Genomic DNA, 22249 nt, shown 5'->3' with positions numbered 1-22249 from the left:
AGCGTGCGGACCCTACGGGTTTGAGAACTATGTAGACATGACCGAGACACCTCTCCGGTCAATAACCAATAGCGGAACCTGGATGCTCATATTGGTTCCTACATATTCTATGAAGATTTTTATCGGTCAGACCGCATAACAACATACGTTGTTCCCTTTGTCATCGGTATGTTACTTGTCCGAGATTCGATCGTCGGTATCTCGATACCTAGTTCAATCTCGTTACCGGCAAGTCTCTTTACTCGTTCCATAATACATCATCCCGCAACTAACTCAGTAGTCACAATGCTTGCAAGGCTTATAGTGATGTGTATTACTGAGTGGGCCCAGAGATACCTCTTCGACACTCGGAGTGACAAATCCTAATCTCGAAATACGCCAACCCAACAAGTACCTTTGGAGACACCTGTAGAGTACCTTTATAATCACCCAATTACGTTGTGACGTTTGGTAGCACACAAAGTATTCCTCCGGTAAACGGGAGTTGCATAATCTCATAGTCATAGAAACATGTATAAGTCATGAAGAAAGCAATAGCAACATACTAAACGATCGAGTGCTAAGCTAACGGAATGGGTCAAGTCAATCACGTCATTCTCCTAATGAGGTGATCCCGTTAATCAAATGACAACTCATGTCTATGGCTAGGAAACATAACCATCTCTGATTAACGAGCTAGTCAAGTAGAGGCATACTAGTGACACTCTGTTTGTCCATGTATTCACATATGTATTATGTTTCCGGTTAATACAATTCTAGCATGAATAATAAACATTTATCATGATATAAGGAAATAAATAATACTTTATTATTGCCTCTAGGGCATATTTCCTTCAGTCTCCCACTTGCACTAGAGTCAATAATCTAGTTCACATCACCATGTGATTTAACATCAGTAATTCACATCACCATGTGATTAACACCCATAGTTCACATTGTCATGTGACCAACACCCAAAGGGTTTACTAGAGTCAATAATCTAGTTCACATCGCTATGTGATTAACACCCAAAGAGTACTAAGGTGTGATCATGTTTTGATTGTGAGATAATTTTAGTCAACGGGTCTGTCACATTCAGATCCGTAAGTATTTTGCAAATTTCTATGTCAACAATGCTCTGCACGGAGCTACTCTTAGCTAATTGCTCCCACTTTCAATATGTATCTAGACCGAGACTTAGAGTCATCTAGATTAGTGTCAAAACTTGCATCGACGTAACCCTTTACGAAGAACCTTTTGTCACTTCCATAATCGAGAAACATATCCTTATTCCACTAAGGATAATTTTAACCGTTGTCCAGTGATCTACTCCTAGATCACTATTGTACTCCCTTGCCAAAATCAGTGTAGGGTATACAATAGATTTGGTACACAGCATGGCATACTTTATAGAACCTATGGCCAAGGCATAGGGAATGACTTTCATTCTCTTTCTATCTTCTACCGTGGTCGGGCTTTGAGTCTTACTCAATTTCACACCTTGTAACACAGGCAAGAACTCTTTCTTTGACTGTTTCTATTTTGAACTACTTCAAAATCTTGTTAAGGTATGCACTCATTGAAAAAACTTATCAAGCGCCTTGATCTATCTCTATAGATCTTGATGCTCAATATGTAAGCAGCTTCACCGAGGTATTTCTTTGAAAAACTCCTTTCAAACACTCCTTTATTCTTTGCAGAATAATTCTACATTATTTCCGATCAACAATATGTCATTCACATATACTTATCAGAAATGCTGTAGTGCTCCCACTCACTTTCTTGTAAATACAGGCTTCACCGTAAGTCTGTATAAAACTATATCCTTTGATCAACTTATCAAAGCGTATATTCCAACTCCGAGATGCTTGCACCAGTCCATAGATGGATCGCTGGAACTTGCATATTTTGTTAGCACTTTTAGGATTGACAAAACCTCCTGGTTGCATCATATACAACTCTTCTTTAATAAATCCATTAAGGAATGCAGTTTTGTTTATCCATTTGCCATATTTCATAAAATGCGGCAATTGCTAACATGATTCAGATAGATTTAAGCATAGATACGAGTGAGAAACTCTCATCGTAGTCAACACCTTGAACTTGTCGAAAACCTTTTTGCGACAATTCTAGCTTTGTAGACAGTAACACTACTATCACTGTCTGTCTTCCTCTTGAAGATCCATTTAATCTCAATGGCTCGCCGATCATTGGGCAAGTCAATCAAAGTCCATACTTTGTTCTCATATATGGATCTCATCTCAGATTTCATGGCCTCAAGCCATTTCGCGGAATCTGGGCTCATCATCGCTTCCTCATAGTTCGTAGGTTCGTCATGGTCAAATAACATGACCTCCAGAACAGGATTACCATACCACTCTGGTGTGGATCTCACTCTGGTTTACCTATGAGGTTTGGTAGTAACTTGATCTAAAGTTTACATGATCATCATCATTAACTTCCTCACTAATTGGTGTAGGAGTCACAGGAATAGATTTCTGTGATGAACTACTTTCCAATAAGGGAGCAAGTATAGTTACCTCATCAAGTTCTACTTTCCTCCCACTCACTTCTTTCGAGAGAAACTCCTTCTCTAGAAAGGATCCATATTTAGCAACGAATGTCTTGCCTTCGGATCTGTGATAGAAGGTGTACCCAACTATCTCCTTTGGGTATCCTACGAAGACACATTTTTCCGATTTGGGTTTGAGCTTATCAGGATGAAACCTTTTCACATAAGCATCGCAACCCCAAACTTTAAGAAACGACAACTTTGGTTTCTTGCCAAACCACAGTTCATAAGATGTCATCTCAACGGATTTAGATGGTACCCTATTTAACGTGAATGCAGCTGTCTCTAATGCATAACCCAAAAAAGATAGTGGTAGATCGGTAAGAGACATCATATATCGCACCATATCTAATAAAGTATGGTTACGATGTTCGGACACACCATTACACTGTGGTGTTCCAGGTGGCGTGAGTAGTGAAACTATTTCACATTGTTTTAACTGAAGGCCAAACTCGTAACTCAAATACTCTTCTCCACGATCAGATCGTAGAAACTTTATTTTCTTGTTACAATGATTTTCCGCTTCACTCTGAAATTATATGAACTTTTCAAATGTTTCAGACTTCTGTTTCATTAAGTAGATATACCCATATCTGCTCAAATCATCTGTGAAGGTCAAAAAATAATGATACCTGCTACGAGCCCCAATATTCATCGGACCACATACATCTGTATGTATGATTTCCAACAGATCTGTTGCTCTCTCCATAGTTCTGGAGAATGACGTTTTAGTCATCTTTCCCATGAGGCACGGTTCGCAAGCATCAAGTGATTCATAATCAAGTGATTCCAAAATCCCATCAGTATGGAGTTTCTTCATGCGCTTTACACCAATATGACCTAAACGGCAGTGCCACAAATAAGTTGCACTATCATTATTAACTTTGCATCTTTTGGCTTCATTATTATGAATATGTGTATCACTACGATCGAGATCCGACAAACCATTTTCTTGGGTGTATGACCATAGAAGGTTTTATTCATGTAAACAGAACAACAATTATTCTCTAATTTAAATGAATAACTGTATTGCAACAAACATGATCAAATCATATTCATGCTCAACGCAAACACCAAATAACACTTATTTAGGTTCAACACTAATCCCGAAAGTATAGGGAGTGTGCGATGATGATCATATCAATCTTGGAACCACTTCCAATACACATCGTCACTTCATCCTTAACTAGTTTATGTTCATGCAACTCCCGTTTCGAGTTACTACTCTTTAGCAACTGAACCAGTATCAAATACTGAGGGGTTGCTATAAACACTAGTAATACACATCAATAACATGTATATCCAATATACCTTTGTTCACTTTGCCATCCTTCTTATCCACCAAATACTTGGGGCAGTTCCGCTTCCAGTGACCAGTCCCTTTGCAGTAGAAGCACTTAGTCTCAGGCTTAGGTACAGACTTGGGCTTCTTCACTTGAGTAGCAACTTGCTTGCCGTTCTTTTTGAAGTTCCCCTTTTATCCCTTTGCCCTTTTCTTGAAACTAGTGGTCTTGATAACCATCAACACTTGATGCTCTTTCTTGATTTATACCTTCGTTGATTTCAGTATCGCGAAGAGCTCGGGAATTACTTTCGTCATCCCTTGCATACTATAGGTCATCACGAAGTTCTACTAACTTGGTGATGGTGACTAGAGAATTCTGTCAATCACTATTTCATCTGGAAGATTAACTCCCACTTGATTCAAGCGATTGTAGTACCCAGACAATCTGAGCACATGCTCACTGCTTGAGCTATTCTCCTCCATCTTTTAGCTATAGAACTTGTTGGAGACTTCATATCTCTCAACTCGGGTATTTGCTTGAAATATTAACTTCAACTCCTGGAACATCTCATATGGTCCATGATGTTCAAAACGTCTTTGAAGTCCCGATTCTAAGCCGTTTAAGCATGGTGCACTAAACTATCAAGTAGTCATCATATTGAGCTAGCCAAACGTTCATAACGTCTGCATCGGCTCCTGCAATAGGTCTGTCACCTAGCGGTGCATCAAGGACATAATTCTTCTGTGCAGCAATGAGGATAATCCTCAGATCACGGATCCAATCCGCATCTTTGCTACTAACATCTTTCAACATAATTTTTCTCTAGGAACATATCAAAAATAAACACAGGGAAGCAACAACGCGAGCTATTGATCTACAACATAATTTGAAAAATACTATCAGGACTAAGTTCATGATAAATTTAAGTTCAATTAATCATATTACTTAAGAACTCCCACTTAGATAGACATCCCTCTAATCCTCTAAGTGATCATGTGATCCATATCAACTAAACCATGTCCGATCATCACGTGAGATGGAGTAGTTTCAACGGTGAACATCACTATGTTGATCATATCTACTATATGATTCATGCTCGACCTTTCAGTCTCCGTGTTCCGAGGCCATATCTGCATATGCTAGGCTCGTCAAGTTTAACCTGAGTATTCCGCGTGTGCAACTGTTTTGCACCCGTTGTATTTGAACGTAGAGCCTATCACACCCGATCATCACGTGGTGTCTCAGCACGAAGAACTTTCGCAACGGTGCATACTCAGGGAGTACACTTTTATCTTGAAATTTTAGTGAGAGATCATCTTATAATGCTACCGTCAATCAAAGCAAGATAAGATGCATAAAAGATTAACATCACATGCAATCAATAAAAGTGATATGATATGGCCATCATCATCTTGTGCTTGTGATCTCCATCTCCGAAGCACCGTCATGATCACCATCGTCACCGGTGCGACACCTTGATCTCCATCGTAGTATCGTTGTCGTCTCGCAAACTTATTGCTTTTACGACTATCGCTACCGCTTAGTGATAAAGTAAAACAATTACATGGCGATTGCATTGCATACAATAAAGCGACAACCATATGGCTCCTGCCAGTTACCGATAACTCGGTTACAAAACATGATCATCTCATACAATAAAATATAGCATCATGTCTTGACCATATCACATCACAACATGCCCTGCAAAAACAAGTTAGACGTCCTCTACTTTGTTGTTGCAAGTGTTACGTGGCTGCTACGGGCTTAGCAAGAACCGTTCTTACCTACGCATCAAAACCACAACGATAGTTTGTCAAGTTGGTGTTGTTTTAACCTTCGCAAGGACCGGGCGTAGCCACACTCGGTTCAACTAAAGTGAGAGAGACAGACACCCGCCAGTCACCTTTAAGCAACGAGTGCTCGCAACGGTGAAACCAGTCTCGCGTAAGCGTACGCGTAATGTCGGTCCGGGCCGCTTCATCTCACAATACCGCTGAACCAAAGTATGACATGCTGGTAAGCAGTATGACTTATATCGCCCACAACTCACTTGTGTTATACTCGTGCATAGCATCAACGCATAAAACCAGGCTCGGATGCCACTATCGGGGAACGTAGTAATTTCAAAAATTTCCTATGCACACGCAAGATCATGGTGATGCATAGCACCGAGAGGGAAGAGTGTTGTCCACGTACCCTCGTAGACCGAAAGCGGAAGCGTTAACACAACGCGGTTGATGTAGTCGTACGTCTTCACGATCCGACCGATCAAGTACCGAACGCACGGCACCTCCGAGTTCAGCACACGTTCATCTCGATGACGTCCCTCGAACTCCGATCCAGCCGAGTGTTGAGGGAGAGTTTTGTCAGCACGACGGCGTGGTGACGATGATGATGTTCTACCGACGCACGGCTTCGCCTAAGCACCGCTATGATATTATCGAGGTGTAATATGGTGGAGGGGGCACCGCACACGGCTAAGAGATCAATAGATCAATTGTTGTGTCTATGGGGTGCCCCCTGCCCCCGTATATAAAGGAGCAAGGGGGAGGCGGCCGGCCAAAGGGAGAGGCGCGCCAAGGGGGGGGGGGTCCTACTCGCACCGGGATTAGGACTCCTCCTTTCCTTGTTGGAGTAGGAAAAGGGAAGGGAGAAGGAGAAAGAAGGAAGGGGGCGCCCCCCCTCCCTAGTCCAATTCGGACTAGTCCATGGAGAGGGGTGCGGCCTCCCTTTGGGGCCTTTCTCTCCTTTCCCGTATGGCCCATTAAGGCCCAATACGAATTCCCGTAACTCTCCGGTACTCCGAAAAATACCCGAATCACTCGGAACCTTTCCGAAGTCCGAATATAGTCGTCCAATATATCGATCTTTACGTCTCGGCCATTTCGAGACTCCTCGTCATGTCCCCGATCTCATCCGGGACTCCGAACTCCTTCGGTACATCAACATATATAAACTCATAATAAAACTGTCATCGTAACGTTAAGCGTGCAGACCCTACGGGTTCAAGAACTATGTAGACATGACCGAGACACCTCTCCGGTCAATAACCAATAGCGGAACCTGGATGCTCATATTGGTTCCTACATATTCTACGAAGATCTTTATCAGTCAGACCGCATAACAACATACGTTGTTCCCTTTGTCATCGGTATGTTACTTGTCCGAGATTCGATCGTCGGTATCTCGATACCTAGTTCAATCTCGTTACCGGCAAGTCTCTTTACTCGTTCCGTAATACATCATCCCGCAACTAACTCATTAGTTACAAAGCTTGCAAGGCTTATAGTGATGTGTATTACTGAGTGGGCCCAGAGATACCGCTCCGACACTCGGAGTGACAAATCCTAATCTCGAAATACGCCAACCCAACAAGTACCTTTGGAGACACCTGTAGAGTACCTTTATAATCACCCAGTTACATTGTGACATTTGTTAGCACACAAAGTGTTCCTCCGGTAAACGGGAGTTGCATAATCTCATAGTCATAGGAACATGTAGAAGTCATGAAGAAAGCAATAGCAACATACTAAACGATCGAGTGCTAAGCTAACGGAATGGGTCAAGTCAATCACGTCATTCTCCTAATGAGGTGATCCCGTTAATCAAATGACAACTCATGTCTATGGCTAGGAAACATAACCATCTTTGATTAACGAGCTAGTCAAGTAGAGGCATACTAGTGACACTCTGTTTGTCTATGTATTCACACATGTATTATGTTTCCGGTTAATACAATTCTAGCATGAATAATAAACATTTATCATGATATAAGGAAATAAATAATACTTTATTATTGCCTCTAGGGCATATTTCCTTCACTCCTCCTTCCTTGCTGAGGTCCACCCTCTTCTCTCTTCTCCTCACCTCGCCTTCTCCTCCTATCCCCTTCGCTGCATGTCACCATGGCACGGAGACGACAATGACGGCGGCCCCTGCCTCCGCCGTGTCGGGCTCCCTGCTTGCGCTGTTCAGTTGCTCTGGTGCTCCTCTTCTTCTCCGAATGGATCGGGTAACCTCTAATTTTAGCTCTAGTTCCTGAAAAATCTACGTGTTGAATTCAACTTAAATTTACTCTACTCCTAATTTGTCCCTTGAATTTCAAGATTTGAAGGCATAGCTATGGCACATTGGCATCGCCAAACACCCCTTTAAGCCGCCGCAAGCAACACCAAGGTATCTCGCTGAGTTGGGCTTAAAATCCATGCATCCACAGACACAGAGTGCCCGACTCTTTTTCAGTGCTAAGATCTGAACAAATTTATGAGCTGCAGCTGCCACTGCCACATACTACCCCTTTAAGCCACAAGCAACACTAGTGAATCTTGCCTCCAGTCTGATGAAATCTTGTGCTTGAAATGGCAGCATGTTTCGGTTTGCCAAATGTACAAAATTCAGAACATGCCTGGCTAATGAATATAATCCTGTGCCAGACAAAACATATTTCTCACAGAGCAACTTACACTGTAATATCACGAGTGTAATCAGAGGACAACTGCCAATGAAAATTATGAATGCAATCATCAAATTTAACAACAGAATGCCACCATTTTAACTTTAGGAACAATGAGCTGCAGGTGTCTGAACATAGTTACTCTTGGATAGTAAAACACATTCAGAATAAATCAAACAATGTCATCGTTATGCTGCAGCCTGAGAACATGTTTTCTCAGTCCGCACTTTATCACACAGTGGATCGGCATTTCTCTTGATGAAGTGTCAGCATTACAACAAAAATTCGAAGAAGCCAAACATAAAGGCCTCTCAGCAAGATATCTTCCAGTCACCTGAGCAGTCTGCTTCCTTTTGCAGTCATCTTTCCTTTTGATGTATTGGGCCTTTCTCATATTTCCTTATGCAGTTTTGCTTCGGAAAAAAAACACTTGTGTGTTATGTCATGTCGACCTCTTACAATCACGTGAGCTCAATCCCTGACCATAGTGGCGGAGCCAGCCCGTGAATGCAGCCCAGGCAAGAGTTAACTATGACAGTGTGAGCTGCCATCTGCCCAATGAAATCTTGCTTCTAACCATTGATTAACACTAGCTCTTAGGAGCAAATTTCTAGACTAGCCCGAGCAGCTGCCCAGGGTCACCGGGAGGTGGCTCCACCACTGCCTGACCATGAGATGGGACTCCACGGTGTGTAGTTGCTTTAGTGCTTTACTGAACCTGCTACACACCACCATGGCATGAAGCGCCATGGTTTAGTAATTAGGTGTTTGTTCCCTAAAAAAAGTAATTAGCTGTTTGTAGCCTTGATTGTAAAAAAAGGTGCTTGTTGCTTGCAGAGATAGAAAACAGTGGCTGAACCTAACAAACTAATATCTCTAAAAAAAGGCGTTTGTTGCTTGCGTAGATAGAAAACAATTATCTATATTTTCGGGTATCCTACTTTGGACTTAATATGCTTATATTGGTGAATGTAGTTGTTGTGTCGTAGAACTTTAAATTTATCTTTGTGCAATCAGAAAAACGTAGTTTGCCCTTCGCCACCTCGCGCCGCCGCAATTGGCTTGATCGCCCTTGTGATTCCCCCTTGCTATGGTCGTCTAATAGAGAGAGATTCAATGCCCTTCCCAGATTGGACAATCAAATGTGTTCACAAATGACATCCACATTGGTCGTACTAGGTCCTAATGGTGATGCGACTAATTTTAGTATGTTGGTTGAGATTCAAGTTGATCTGTGCTAGTTCTAGGCTAATAAAAATTTATGTTTATTTATGAAAAAGTATCTGTCTGATATAGACGTGATTACTGTGTAGAAAAGTACCATTGTTTCTTATTCAGTGCACTGTTTCTCTGCTTACCTACTATTAGTGCCGAGCAACATTTTCATCTTCACTTTTCAGTCATACTCATGCGTGTTCCGTTCATGTGCATGTGTTTACTTTGTGGTGACTGACAGGGAGCGCACCGTTGGTTACCAATCACTGCACAATCATCCAATTTTTTTCTGCTTAATGTTCATTGCCCAACAGGCTAGACCGCACGCTGAGCCTTGTTTTGCCTACCACTTATTGCTGCGGTGCTGCAGGAACCAAGCTAAGCTCCAGCACAACCTCATGTACCACATGTACATGTAGTCCAAAAGAATTCTAAAAGAGGGTCTTGGGGTTTCGTTACCATTTATTTGGTGTGTGCCATTTGGGTTTGTATCTTGGGTCTTGGTTTTGTAGACCATGCGTGGTTGTGTGTGTCTTGTTCTTTGGGTTTTGGTTTTTTGTTTTGGGGGGTTCGATACATTGTGCATCAACATACACTGCAAGCTGCCCGTGGAGATCAGCACTAATAAATAAACAAATCCTGGTTGTTTTTTTATTTAGGATGCTTATGCCGTCGAGATAAATGAGCATGGAATAGCAGCTTGAGACAGAGGCGCATTTGATTGGGAACTTATTCCGGTGTGTGGATTATTTGGGGGCCAAAAAATTCCCTTGTTCTGTATGAAATATTGTCTCTTAGGTACCAATTTCAAACATATATTATTGACCAGTTTGAAATTCCTTCTGGTAGAGGCAGACAACCAGTTTTTGTTGCAAGGATGAAAGTCCTGGAAAGGTAGTCCTGCAATATAGTGCTCCCTTTAAACATTGTAGCATAATTAATATGCAGCCAGAGTCTAGTATGATATCACAATCTTGAGTAAAGCATTTGAATTTAAGCTAGTAGATATTGATCTCTGTGAGTCTATTTAATACCTCTAAAATCAACAATTGATACTTCTTAGTGCAGCATTGTAGCTTTATTTTTACACGATCAGATTACCTTTGGTACAGTGGTAAATGTATCATCTTAAGAGTGTACTGAAGCTATATTACTTTATAGCTCGAATTTTAGGCTTTCTCCATGGTTAATATAAGTTATGTAAAGCAATGTTTACCTAGAAGTGCAACTGCAGTGCCATTCTTATCTTTTAATGTACAACGACAGTGTCGCTGCACTTGTGCTAGTTAGTGGGGAGAAAGCTAAGAACCTTGGTCTTCAAGTTCTTGCAAGGACCAGAGGGTATGCTGATGCTGCTCAGGTAAATCTTACATGCCTCGTCATTAATCAGTGTTGGTGAAACAAATGTCACTTGAGAAATCTCAGCCCATTGTTCTTACTAATGAATACTGTTACCAACATTATCCTTTCCTGTGTCTCAAAACTGTCAACCCGACTCATATAATGATCTTTTTCTTTAGGATTCATGGGTTTTTTCCTTTTTCTTGTTATTATGCATCACTATGAGTTCATTGTATTAAGATTTCTTACAACTTCAGGCATCTGGGCTATTTACAGAAGGAGGGGACCCGGCCTTCTTCACATCTCACGGCAGTGTCTTCCTTTGATTCGTTCAGGTAACAAGGAGGGGACCCGGCCTTCTTCACGTCTGATGCAACAAGTAAGGACGAGCCTCCGGCTGTTACTATTGATTCATGTGCATGTGCTAAAAAGAAAGAAAATACCCTACTGGATTTGAATGCTGACGCGTACTAATAAGTTTTCACTTTCCCGACATGGCCGCAGGGGTGATCGACGCTGACTACCGCAGCCCAGTGGGCGTCGTGCTCTTCAGCCACTCGGAGGTGGACTTCTCCGTGAAGCCCGGCGACCGTGTTGCATGGATGATCTCCCATGTGATCGCAGCGCCGGAGGTCGCCGAGGTGGAGGACCTCGATGCCATCGTTCGGCGTGAGGGAGGATTCGGGTCCGCCAGCGTCTGAACTCCGAGCCTTGGTAGATACATGTAGAGAAGTGGTCTATTTAGGCTGCTGGTGGAACACTAGGGAAGATACCCACCTTTGGTTGTGTGCGTTTAATTTATTTGTGTCTCTGATTTCTATCTATAAATAATGCATCTATTTTTTATTTTTTATTTCTAATTTGTTAGTAGTAGCGTGGGGCAAAACTACACGCTACTAGTATTTAGCATAGTAGTAGCTTCTAGGCACGCTACTACTATTTTGTTAGTAGTAGCGCGGTTTTAAATAGTAGTAGCGCGGATGACACCCGCGCTACTACTAACTTTATAGTAGTCGCGCGGGTGTCACCCGCGCTACTACTAACTTTTAGCTGTAGCGCGATATTAGTAGCGCGGTGACCCGCGCTACTACTAACAAAAAACCCACGCTACTAGTAGCCTTTTTCCTAGTAGTGTTGTTTTATTATTATATTTTCATTTGATTTTTCAGCATGAAACTGGGCATCCCGATTACCAGCCACTTTCTCGTCAATGACAAGCGAATAAATACTCATTGTGAGAATAACCCACCTATCATGGAAGATACTGACAGCCCCCAGTCTCTACATGAGCGATTCAGGCATACAAAACAGATTATTATTTGAAGGTTTAGAGTTTGGCACATGCAATTTTACTTGGAACGGCAGGTAAATACCGCATATACGTAGGTATGTTGGACTCATATGGAACAACTTTGGGTTTAAGGAAGTGGATGCACAAGCAGTATTCCCGCTTAGTATAAGTGAAGGCTAGCAAAATATTGAGGAGCGACCAACTAGAGAGCGACGATGGTCATAAACATGCATTGAGGTTAACCAACATTGAGTACAAGCATGAGTAGGCTATAAATCACCATGAACATAAATATCGTAGAGGCTATGTTGATTTTGTTTCAACTACATGTGTGAACATGTGCCAAGTCAAGCCACTTGAATCATTCAGAAGAGGATACCATCCTATCGTACTACATCACAACCATTTTAAATGCATGTTGGCACGCAAGATATGCCATTATCAACTTCTAGTTAATTAAGCATGGCATGAGTAACTATAATCTCTAATTGTCATCGCAAACATGTTTCATTCATAATGGGCTGAATCAAGAATGATGAGCTAACCACATTTACAAAAACAAAATAGGTCGAGTTCATACCAACTTTTCCTCATCTCAATCATTTCGTCATATATCTTCATTATTGCCTTTCAATTGCATGACCGAACGGTGTGGATAATAAGAAGAGTGCGCGTGCATTGGTCTAAGCTGGAATCTGCAAACATTTATTAAAAGGAGAAGACCAGGTAATATGGGCTCTTTGTTAATCAACAATAATGCATATGAGAGCCACTCATCATTTTCATCATGGTCTTCTCCTTACGACCCAAAGAAAAGGAAAAGAATTTCAAAAAAGACACACTGAAATATTTTTTGGAATTTTTTGTTTTTCTGAAGAAAGCAAAAACCAAAACGAGAAAAACTATTTACACTGGAAAGCTCCCAACAAGCAAAAGAAGAACGAGAAATCTTTTTGGGTTTTCTTTTAATAGTACTACTAAATAAACTAGAAAGAAAAACATAAAAAGAAGTGAGAAATATTTTTTGATTTATCAAAGTTTTTCAAACACAGAAGAAGAAAGCAAGAAAAATAAACTAACATGCATAATACAATGGAAAAGTATGAACACCGACAATTGGAATGGATATCTGAACATGAATTTAATGTCGGTGAGAGATACATACTCCCCCAAGCTTAGGCTTTTGGCCTATGTTGGTCTAGGGCAACGGCTAGCCCGGTGGATATCCAAAGTCGTAGTCGGGGTTGTAGTAAGTTGCGGCCGCTACCGCTTGAAGGGCTGCAGCGTGGAGGTGAGTGCCCTCCCACGCACTCTCATGCTCGTCTGCCTCGTCTCTGGTTATGAAGTATATTCGTTTCACCTAAAAGTCAAAGAAGGCAGGGGCGGGAAGCGTAATAAAGAAGACGCGCTCCCTGTCAAAGATTAGTCGGTACTAGAGGGGCTGTTCGCTCCTCTCAAGAAACTGGTAACGTATCATAGGATAATTATCAAGGTAAGTAGGTGGTGGCTCAATGTCGTTTTCTCTTATGGGTACCCAGAGATAATTAGCTAACCGGGTGGCATAAATCCTACCAAAGAAATCTACATATTTAGCATTATTATGTAACTGCCTTGCAATAATAGCCCCCAAGTTATATCGTTTATCAGCAATTACTGCACTCTTGAGGACACTAAGATCTAATCCATAAAGGTGGTTATGACCATGTTTACCATTAATGCATCTACCTATAAAGAGAGCAAAATAATGTATTGCAGGAAAGTGAATGCTCCGTATAGTAGCTTGTGTTACATTTCTAGTTTCTCCTCTAGTGATGCTAGCAAGGAAATCAGTGCAACCAGATTTAAGAGGTTCACTATGAATGCCCCATTGCAGGATTTTGCATACTTCATTAAAATCTTCAATGTCCATTGGAAATGATTTATCATATAGATCAAATAAAACAGAATGTGTATTGCGCTTGGATGTAAACTCAAATCTCCGCACAAAGGAATCAGTGAGGTGATTGTATTGCCGACACTTATCTGACACGAAGTCCTCAAGGCCAGCATTTTATACGTACACATCAAATTCCTCCTTAAAACATGCATGATTGATGAACTGGTCCGACGGCCATTCACAAGGCCGCACTAGAGCTTCCCTTGGTGGTTCAAGGTCTGGCTCACGTATCGCGAGCCTTGGGTCCTTCTTCTTCGAGGAACCCTCTTGGTAGATTTTCCTAAACATTTTTCTTCCTCTGAAAATATTCTGAAATTGTAGTGACTCAAAATAAAAGTAAACCAAACACAACAAGATTGATAGCAACTACTCCCATAAGTGTCTAGAGGCTATATCATGCAACAAAACTATTTTGGACCATATAAATTTGACATGCAAGCTCAAGAACAAGGTCACCACAGCAGCAAAAAATTGCAATATATACTGAACTAGAACAAAAACTAATTGGACCATTGGAGGAGTCACATACGGAAGAACAATCCCCCAAAACTGTTTCGGAAATGGAGTCCCGAGCAAGGAGATTAAAAATGGCAGCAAAATGAGCAAGAACACGGGTTTGAGAAATGGTGGGATTTTTTCTGGAGGAAGATTAAGTGGATGGGTGCTGGAATAAGTGAGGGGGACCCACGTGGGACCAGCAAGGACTGTAGGTGCACCCTGTGGGCCTGTGGCCCACTAGTGCACCCCCTGAGGTGTTTCTACTGCCAAAAATTCTTAAATATTCTAGAAATTATTATTACTAAATTTTCAGTGCATTTGGAGAACTTTTATTTTCTGGTCATTTTTATTGCACGGATAATTCAAAAACAGAAAAATAACAACACTTTTGCTTTATTAATTCTAAATAACAGAAAGTAAAAAGCGGGTACAAAAAGATGTTTTACTAAATTCATCCATCTCATGCCCATCAGAACGAATCCATTAACAAGATTGATCAAGTCTTATTAACAAACTTTTTCCAAATGACATGAAACCGGAGAATCTTCGTATAACACTAGGTTACCTAAACGGGGATATGCATGTACCCAACAATACAATATCATATTCCTTTTTGACAGTAGGAATAGGGAATTCAAAACCTCCTGTAGCAATAGTTGAAAATTTTCCAATAGAATTGATGCTATTAACATGAGGTTGTTTCTTCGGAAAGTGCACCGTATGCTCATTTCCATTAACATGAAAAGTGACATTGTCCTTGTTGCAATCAATAACAGCCCCTACAGTATTCAAAAAGGATCTACCAAAGATGATCGACATACTGTCGTCCTCGGCTATATCAAGAATAACAAAGTCCTTTAAGATAGTAACATTTGCAAATACGACAGGCACATCCTCACAAATACCGATGGGTATAGCAGTTGATTTATCATCCATTTGCAAAGAGATTTCAGTGGCTGTCAACTTATTCAATTCAAGTCTACAATACAAAGAGAAAGGCATAACACTAACACTAGCTCCCAAATCACATAAAGTAGTTTTAACATAGTTTCTTTTAATGGAGCATGGTATAGTTGGTATTCCCGGATCTCCTAGTTTCTTTTGCATTCCATCTTTAAATGTATAATTAGCAAGCATGATGGAAATTTCAGCTTTCGGTATCTTTCTTTTATTAGTAACAATGTCTTTCATATACTTAGCATAAAGAGACATTTTTCAGAATATCAGTCAAACACATACGCCAAAAGACAGGTCTAAGCATTTCTACAAAGCGCTCAAAATCCACATCATTCTTTTCCTTAGATGGTTTAGGAGTTAAGGGCATGGGTTTCTAAACCCATGGCTCTCTTACTTTACCATGTTTCCTAGCAATGAAGTCCCTCTTGTCATATCTTTTATTTTTAGGTTGTGGGTTATCAAGATCAACACCAGGTTCTATCTCAACATCATTATCATTACTAGGTTGAGCATCAACATGAACGACATCATTAACATTATCACTAGGTTCATGTTCATCACTATATTGTGTTTCAGCATCAGAAATAGAAATATCATTTGGGTTCTCAGGTGTGTCTACAGGTTCACTAGAAGCTTGCAAAGTCTTATCATCATTCTTTTTCTTTTTATTACTAGGAGGACTAGGTGCATCGATATGAATTCTCTCATATTCTTGCTCAACTCTCTTAGGATGGCCTTCGGGATACAAAGGTTCCTGGGTCATTTTACCACCTCTAGTCATAACTCTAACAGCATGATCATTCATCTTATTATTCATTTCATTGAGAAAATCATTTTGTGTTTTGAGAACTTGTTCTACTTGAGTTTTTACCATGGAAGCATGTTTACTATCTTGAGATCATTAACAGTTCTACACATATAGTCACCCAAGCGTTCAAGCATAAACGCATTTCTTTTCACTTGTCTACTAACATATGCATTGAAGTTTTCTTGTTTAACAATAAAGTTATCAAATTCATCCAAGCATTGACTAGCAGATTTATTATGAGGAATATCACCTTAATCAAATCTATAAAGAGAATTTATCTCTACTACATGTGTCGGAGTATTAAGACCATGTATTTCTTCAATAGGTGGTAAATTCTTAACATCTTCAGCTTTAATACCTTTTTCTTTCATAGATTTCTTTGCCTCTTGCATATCTTCAGGATAGAGAAATAGAATACCTCTTTTCTTTGGAGTTGGCTTAGGAGGTGGTTCGTGAAGATTCCCTTCATTACCATTACCCAATATATTATTCAATAGTACTTTAACTTGTTCAACAGTTCGTTCCCTGAAAACACAACCAACACAACTAACTAGGTGGTCCCTAGAAGCATCAGTTAGTCCATTATAAATGATATCAAGTATTTCATTTTTCTTGAGAGGATGATCAGGCAAAGCATTAAGTAATTGGAGAAGCCTCCCCCAAGCTTGTGGGAGGCTCTCTTCTTCAATTAACACAAAATTAAATATATCCTTTAAAGCAGCTTGTTTCTTATGAGCAGGGAAATATTTTTTAGAGAAGTAGTAAATCATATACTAGGGACTACGCACACAACTAGGAGCAAGAGAATTAAACCATAACTTATCATCACCCTTTTACGAGAAAGGAAACAACTTAAGAATATAGGAATAGCGAATTTTTTCCTCACGAGAAAATAGGGTGGCTATGTCATTCAGTTTAGTAAGATGTGCCACAACAGTTTCAGATTCATAATGATGGAAAGGATCAGATTCAACCAAAGTAATTAAGTCAGGATCGACAGAGAATTCATAATCCTTATAAGTAACAAACATAGGTGAAGTAGCAAACGTAGAATCATATTGCATTCTAGCATTCAAAGATTTTTCTTTCACTTGCATAGTAATTTCTTAAGATCATCTCTATCCTTACAAGCAAGAAAGTCCCTAGCTACCTCTCCAACCATAACATAACCCTCAGGGATAATAGGCAATTCATATCTAGGAGAGCTAGGTCTAACTGGTGTTTCAAAGTGTTCAGTTTCAATAATTTCGTCAGTTTCATAAATATCAGCGGTTTTAGCATTCTCAATATCTTTAGCTCTAGCAAGTTGTTCATCAAGAACTTCACCCAGTGGCACATTATTATCAAGCAAAGTAGTAGTATCATCATAAGCATCATGCGTAGCAGAAGTAGCATCATGAATTACTTGCGACATCTAAGAATTCATAGCATGCGGTGGTTTCGCAAGCTTACTCAAAACAGAAGGTGAATCAAGTGCGGACCTAGATGGCAATTCCTTACCTCCCCTCGTAGTAGAGGGAGAAATCTTGGTCCTGGCATCTTTCATATTCCTCATAGTGATCAATGGATATAAATCCCAAGTGACTCAGAGAATAGAGCTATGCTCCCTGGCAACGGCGCCAGAAAAAGGTCTTGATATCCCACAAGTATAGGGGATCGCAAAGTTTTGGAGGGTAGAGTATTCAACCCAAATTTATTGATTCGACATAAGGGGAGACAAAGAGTATTCATGAGTATTAACAGTTGAGTTGTCAATTAAACCACACCTGAAAGACTTAATATCTACCGCAAAGTATTTAGTAGCAAAGTAGTATGGAAGTAACGCTAACAGTAGCAAAAGTAACAGTAGCAGTTTGAAGTGATTGTAATAGCAGTAGAAACAAAAGTAACTTAGCAAAGATCAATATGTGAAAAGCTCGTAGGCAATGGATTGGCAATGATAATTCTGTTGGATAATATTCATCATGTAGCAGTCATAACTTAGGGTGACACAGAACTAGCTCCAGTTCATCAATATAATGTAGTCATGTATTCCATACATAGTCATACGTGCTTATGGAAAAGAACTTGCATGACATCTGTTGTCCTACCCTCCTATGGCAGCGAGGTCCTGAAGGAAACTATGGGATATTAATGCCTCCTTTTAATACAGAACCAGAACAAAACATTAGCACCTAGTGAATACATGAACTCCTCAAACTATGGTAATCACCGGCAATAATCCCGATTATTGTCACCTTGGGGTATGCGGATCATAACTCGTAATAGGTGTCTACAACTTGCAAGATAGGATCAAGAACACAAATATATTCATGAAAACATAATAGGTTCAGATCTGAAATCATGGCACTCGGGCCCTAGTGACAAGCATTAAGCATAGCAAAGTCATAGCAACATCAATCTCAAAACATAACCCTAACAAAACTAACTCGATTACATGATAAATATCATCCAACCCATCACCATGCAGCAAGTCTACGATGGAATTACTCACGCACGATGGTGAGCATCATGAAATTGGTGATGGAGGAAGGTTGGTGATGATGATGGCGACGAATCCCCCTCTCCGGAGCCCCGAACGGACTCCAGATCAGCCCTCCCGATGAAGAACAGGAGGCGGCGGCGGCTCCGTATAATAAAATCTGATGAATCCTTCTCTCTGATTTTTTCTCCCCGAATAGGGTTATATAGAGTTGGAGTTATGGTCGGAGGAGGTCCAGGGGGGCCCACAAGCCCTCTAGGCGTGCCCAGGGGGGTGCCCGAGGCTTGTGGCCTCTGGGTCGACCCCTCTGGTAACTTCTTGCGCCAGTATTTTTTATATATTCCACAAATATTCTCCGTAAATTTTCAGGTCAATCTGTGAACTTTTATTTCTGCACAAAAATAACACCATGGCAATTCTGCTGAAAACAGTGTCAGTTTGGGTTAGTTTGATTCAAATCATGGAAATTAGAGTCCAAAACAAGGGCAAAAGTGTTTGGAAAAGTAGATACAATGGAGACGTATCACTACCAAGCTATATTAAATTACAAACATGTTCACACCGATCAAAACATAATTAGTTTCCCACTTAGGAGCATATTAGTACTCGGTTATAAATACTACATACTCCAAGATGACTGCACATTCCTACTCAATCCTCATCCACAAAAACACACAAGTCATTCATCGTCGTTCCCTTGCGTCTGCCATGGCTCGCATGAGTTCTGGGTCGAGAGATTACTACTAGAAAGAAGCGAGCATGGAAGCAGAAGCACGAGAGATGTCCCGCCTCGCTGCGAAAGCAGCTGACATGTCCCGCCGTGCCGCCATAGCAGCACAGAGGTCCCGCCACGCTGCCGAATCAGCACAGAGGTCCCGCCGCATCGTTGATGCAGCAGACTGGTCCGACCGCGCCGCGGAAGCAACAAAGATGTCCCGCCGCACCGCGAATGTAGCAGAGATGTCCTCCCGCACCTCGGCATCCTAGGAAAATGTCTCGCGGGGAGGCGAGGACTCTCACAGGCGCATGCGTGCTATGCTCGATGACCTGATGGGTCGGATATCTAACTTGATGATGCCGCAGGACGAGATGAATGCCTTTTTTGAAAATACTACCAGCGTCATCCGGGGACTATGGGAGGACAAGGCGAAGCTCCACACCAAGCGCGACCTGCTGAGGGCGAAGATCATCGGAACGACAAAGCAGCAGGAGGAGACAACTGCCTTGTTGAAGAGGACCGGCGTCATCGTCAAGAAACTTATGGACGAGAATGCCATGATCCATATCGAGAGCCAAAGGCTGGTGGAGGAAACCATGGATGCTCTCAAGCAGCCTCTTGAAGACACGAAAGAGCTCATCGCCGCTCGCCACAAGAACTAGTATGCGCGGCCTGCAGCAACGCATCAAGAAAGTAGAGATCAGGGAGCCGGATCACTGTCTATGTCTTCCTTCTTCTTTTTCCCTTGTGTATTTCGGGCATTGTCATGTCTGGATTTCTTAATTATCTTCCTAAATATGTAAGAAAATTATTATCCATTATCACTATCCTTATATTCATCAGTCATTCTATAAGTCGCAGTCGATGCTATATAGGTCTCTCGGATCTTACATCAAGATCCCTGCAAAACTTTCTTTTCAAATTTTGTTTTCTCTCTCTTAAATCTCGGTCGAGGGAGACATAGCCATGCCATTAAACAGGACCTCGGGCACCATTAATGGAGACATTGGGAGAGAGGTGAGTGGCGGATAGAGGTCAAAGGGCTCTCCTCCCGATGAGCACGCGCAGGGGTCTGATCGCATGCCTCCCGTACTCAAAAAGCTACCCCGCACGGCACCTCCTAGCCAATAAAAAAAGGGGACGCGTGGAGGCACGTAATTGGTAAGTAGAACGCCCACGGTTTCAATAATTCTTGTGGTTTCCATTGTCACGTGACAGCACTTGTTCCAAAATGACTTTGTTGATTGTTAATGTGTGCGCCTTCGCAGATCGGACAGAAATAATTTACCACAGCATGTTGGTGCCATGTCATGACACCATGCCAAGTTTCATGATTTTCAGGCAAGTTTTGGTTTTGATGGGAATTTTAAAACCAAGTTTCTTGATGTTTCCCGCCGAGCCAAGATGCCCAAATGTTTGAATTCCATTCCCATTTCTTGCATGGGACCTAGAAATTCGCCCAAGTACACATAAATGATTTTCAAGTAACTTTAGCGCACTTGAGCATGTGCTTGTAGTTCAAATTTGAGTTATGTGCAGTAAACTCATGGAAACTCAATTAATGTATAAAAAAAGGCCAAACGAACCTGGAATAATTCCAAAATTTAGCACGAAACTCCTATTGGTCTAAGCTGCTCGTGTAAAAAATCAAGGCGGGAGAAGGCACTGTATGTCGTTTAGCACACGAGGTGACACGTTCCCACTTGAAACCACGAGCCTTCTTAACAGAAGCTCTGGTTTACAAGAAGCTTATATGAAAGCTTGTCCCAATTCGACCAAACAATTTACCACAACATGTTGGTGCCATGTCATGACACCATGCCAAGTTTCATGATTTTCATGCGTGTTTTCAATTTACAGAAATTAAAAAACCAAGTTCCTAAATATTTCCGGTCGAGTCACGATGCGCAGATGTTTGAATTTCATTCCTATTTCTTGCATGGGACCTAGAAATTCACCCAAGGAAACACATGTGATTTTTCAACCAACTTTGGTGCACCGGAGCATGTGCTTGTAGTTCAAATTTGAATTATGCACATTAAATGCCCAGAAACTCAATTAATGTATAAAAAGGCCAAACAAACTCGGAATAATTCCAAATTTTAACACGACACTCATATATTTCTATGTTACCTCTGTAAAAAATCAAGGGGGGTGGGAGGCAGTGTATGTTGTTTCGCATCCAAAGGTGACACGTTCCCTCTCGGAACCATGAGTCTTCTTCAGAGAAGCTCCAGTTTGCAAGAAGCTTATACCAAAACTTGTTCCAATTCGGCCAATTTTTTTACAATAACATGTTGGTGCCATGAAATGACACCATGCCAAGTTTCATGATTTTCAGGCGAGTTTTGAATTTACAGAAATTTTAAAAACCAAGTTTCTCAATGTTACCCAACGAGCATGACGCCCAGATGTTCAAATTTCATTCCCATTTCTAGCATGGGACCTAGAAATTCACCCAAGGACACACATGTGATTTTTTAACCGACCTTGATGCACTGGAGCATGTGCTTGTAGTTCAAATTTGAATTATTCACATTAAATGCCCAGAAACTCAATTAATGCATAAAAGGGGCCAAACGAACCCAGAATAATTCCAAATGATAACACGACACTCATATAGTTCTATGTTTGCTCTGTAAAAAAGTCAAGAGGGGTGAGTGTATGTCGTTTCGCACACAAAGGTGACACATTCCCTCTCGAAACCAGACGC

The sequence above is a fragment of the Triticum aestivum genome, chromosome 7D (genome assembly GCF_018294505.1).
Source record: "Triticum aestivum cultivar Chinese Spring chromosome 7D, IWGSC CS RefSeq v2.1, whole genome shotgun sequence".
Classification (NCBI taxonomy): domain Eukaryota; kingdom Viridiplantae; phylum Streptophyta; class Magnoliopsida; order Poales; family Poaceae; genus Triticum; species Triticum aestivum.
Note: the sequence above shows the minus strand (reverse complement) of the source record.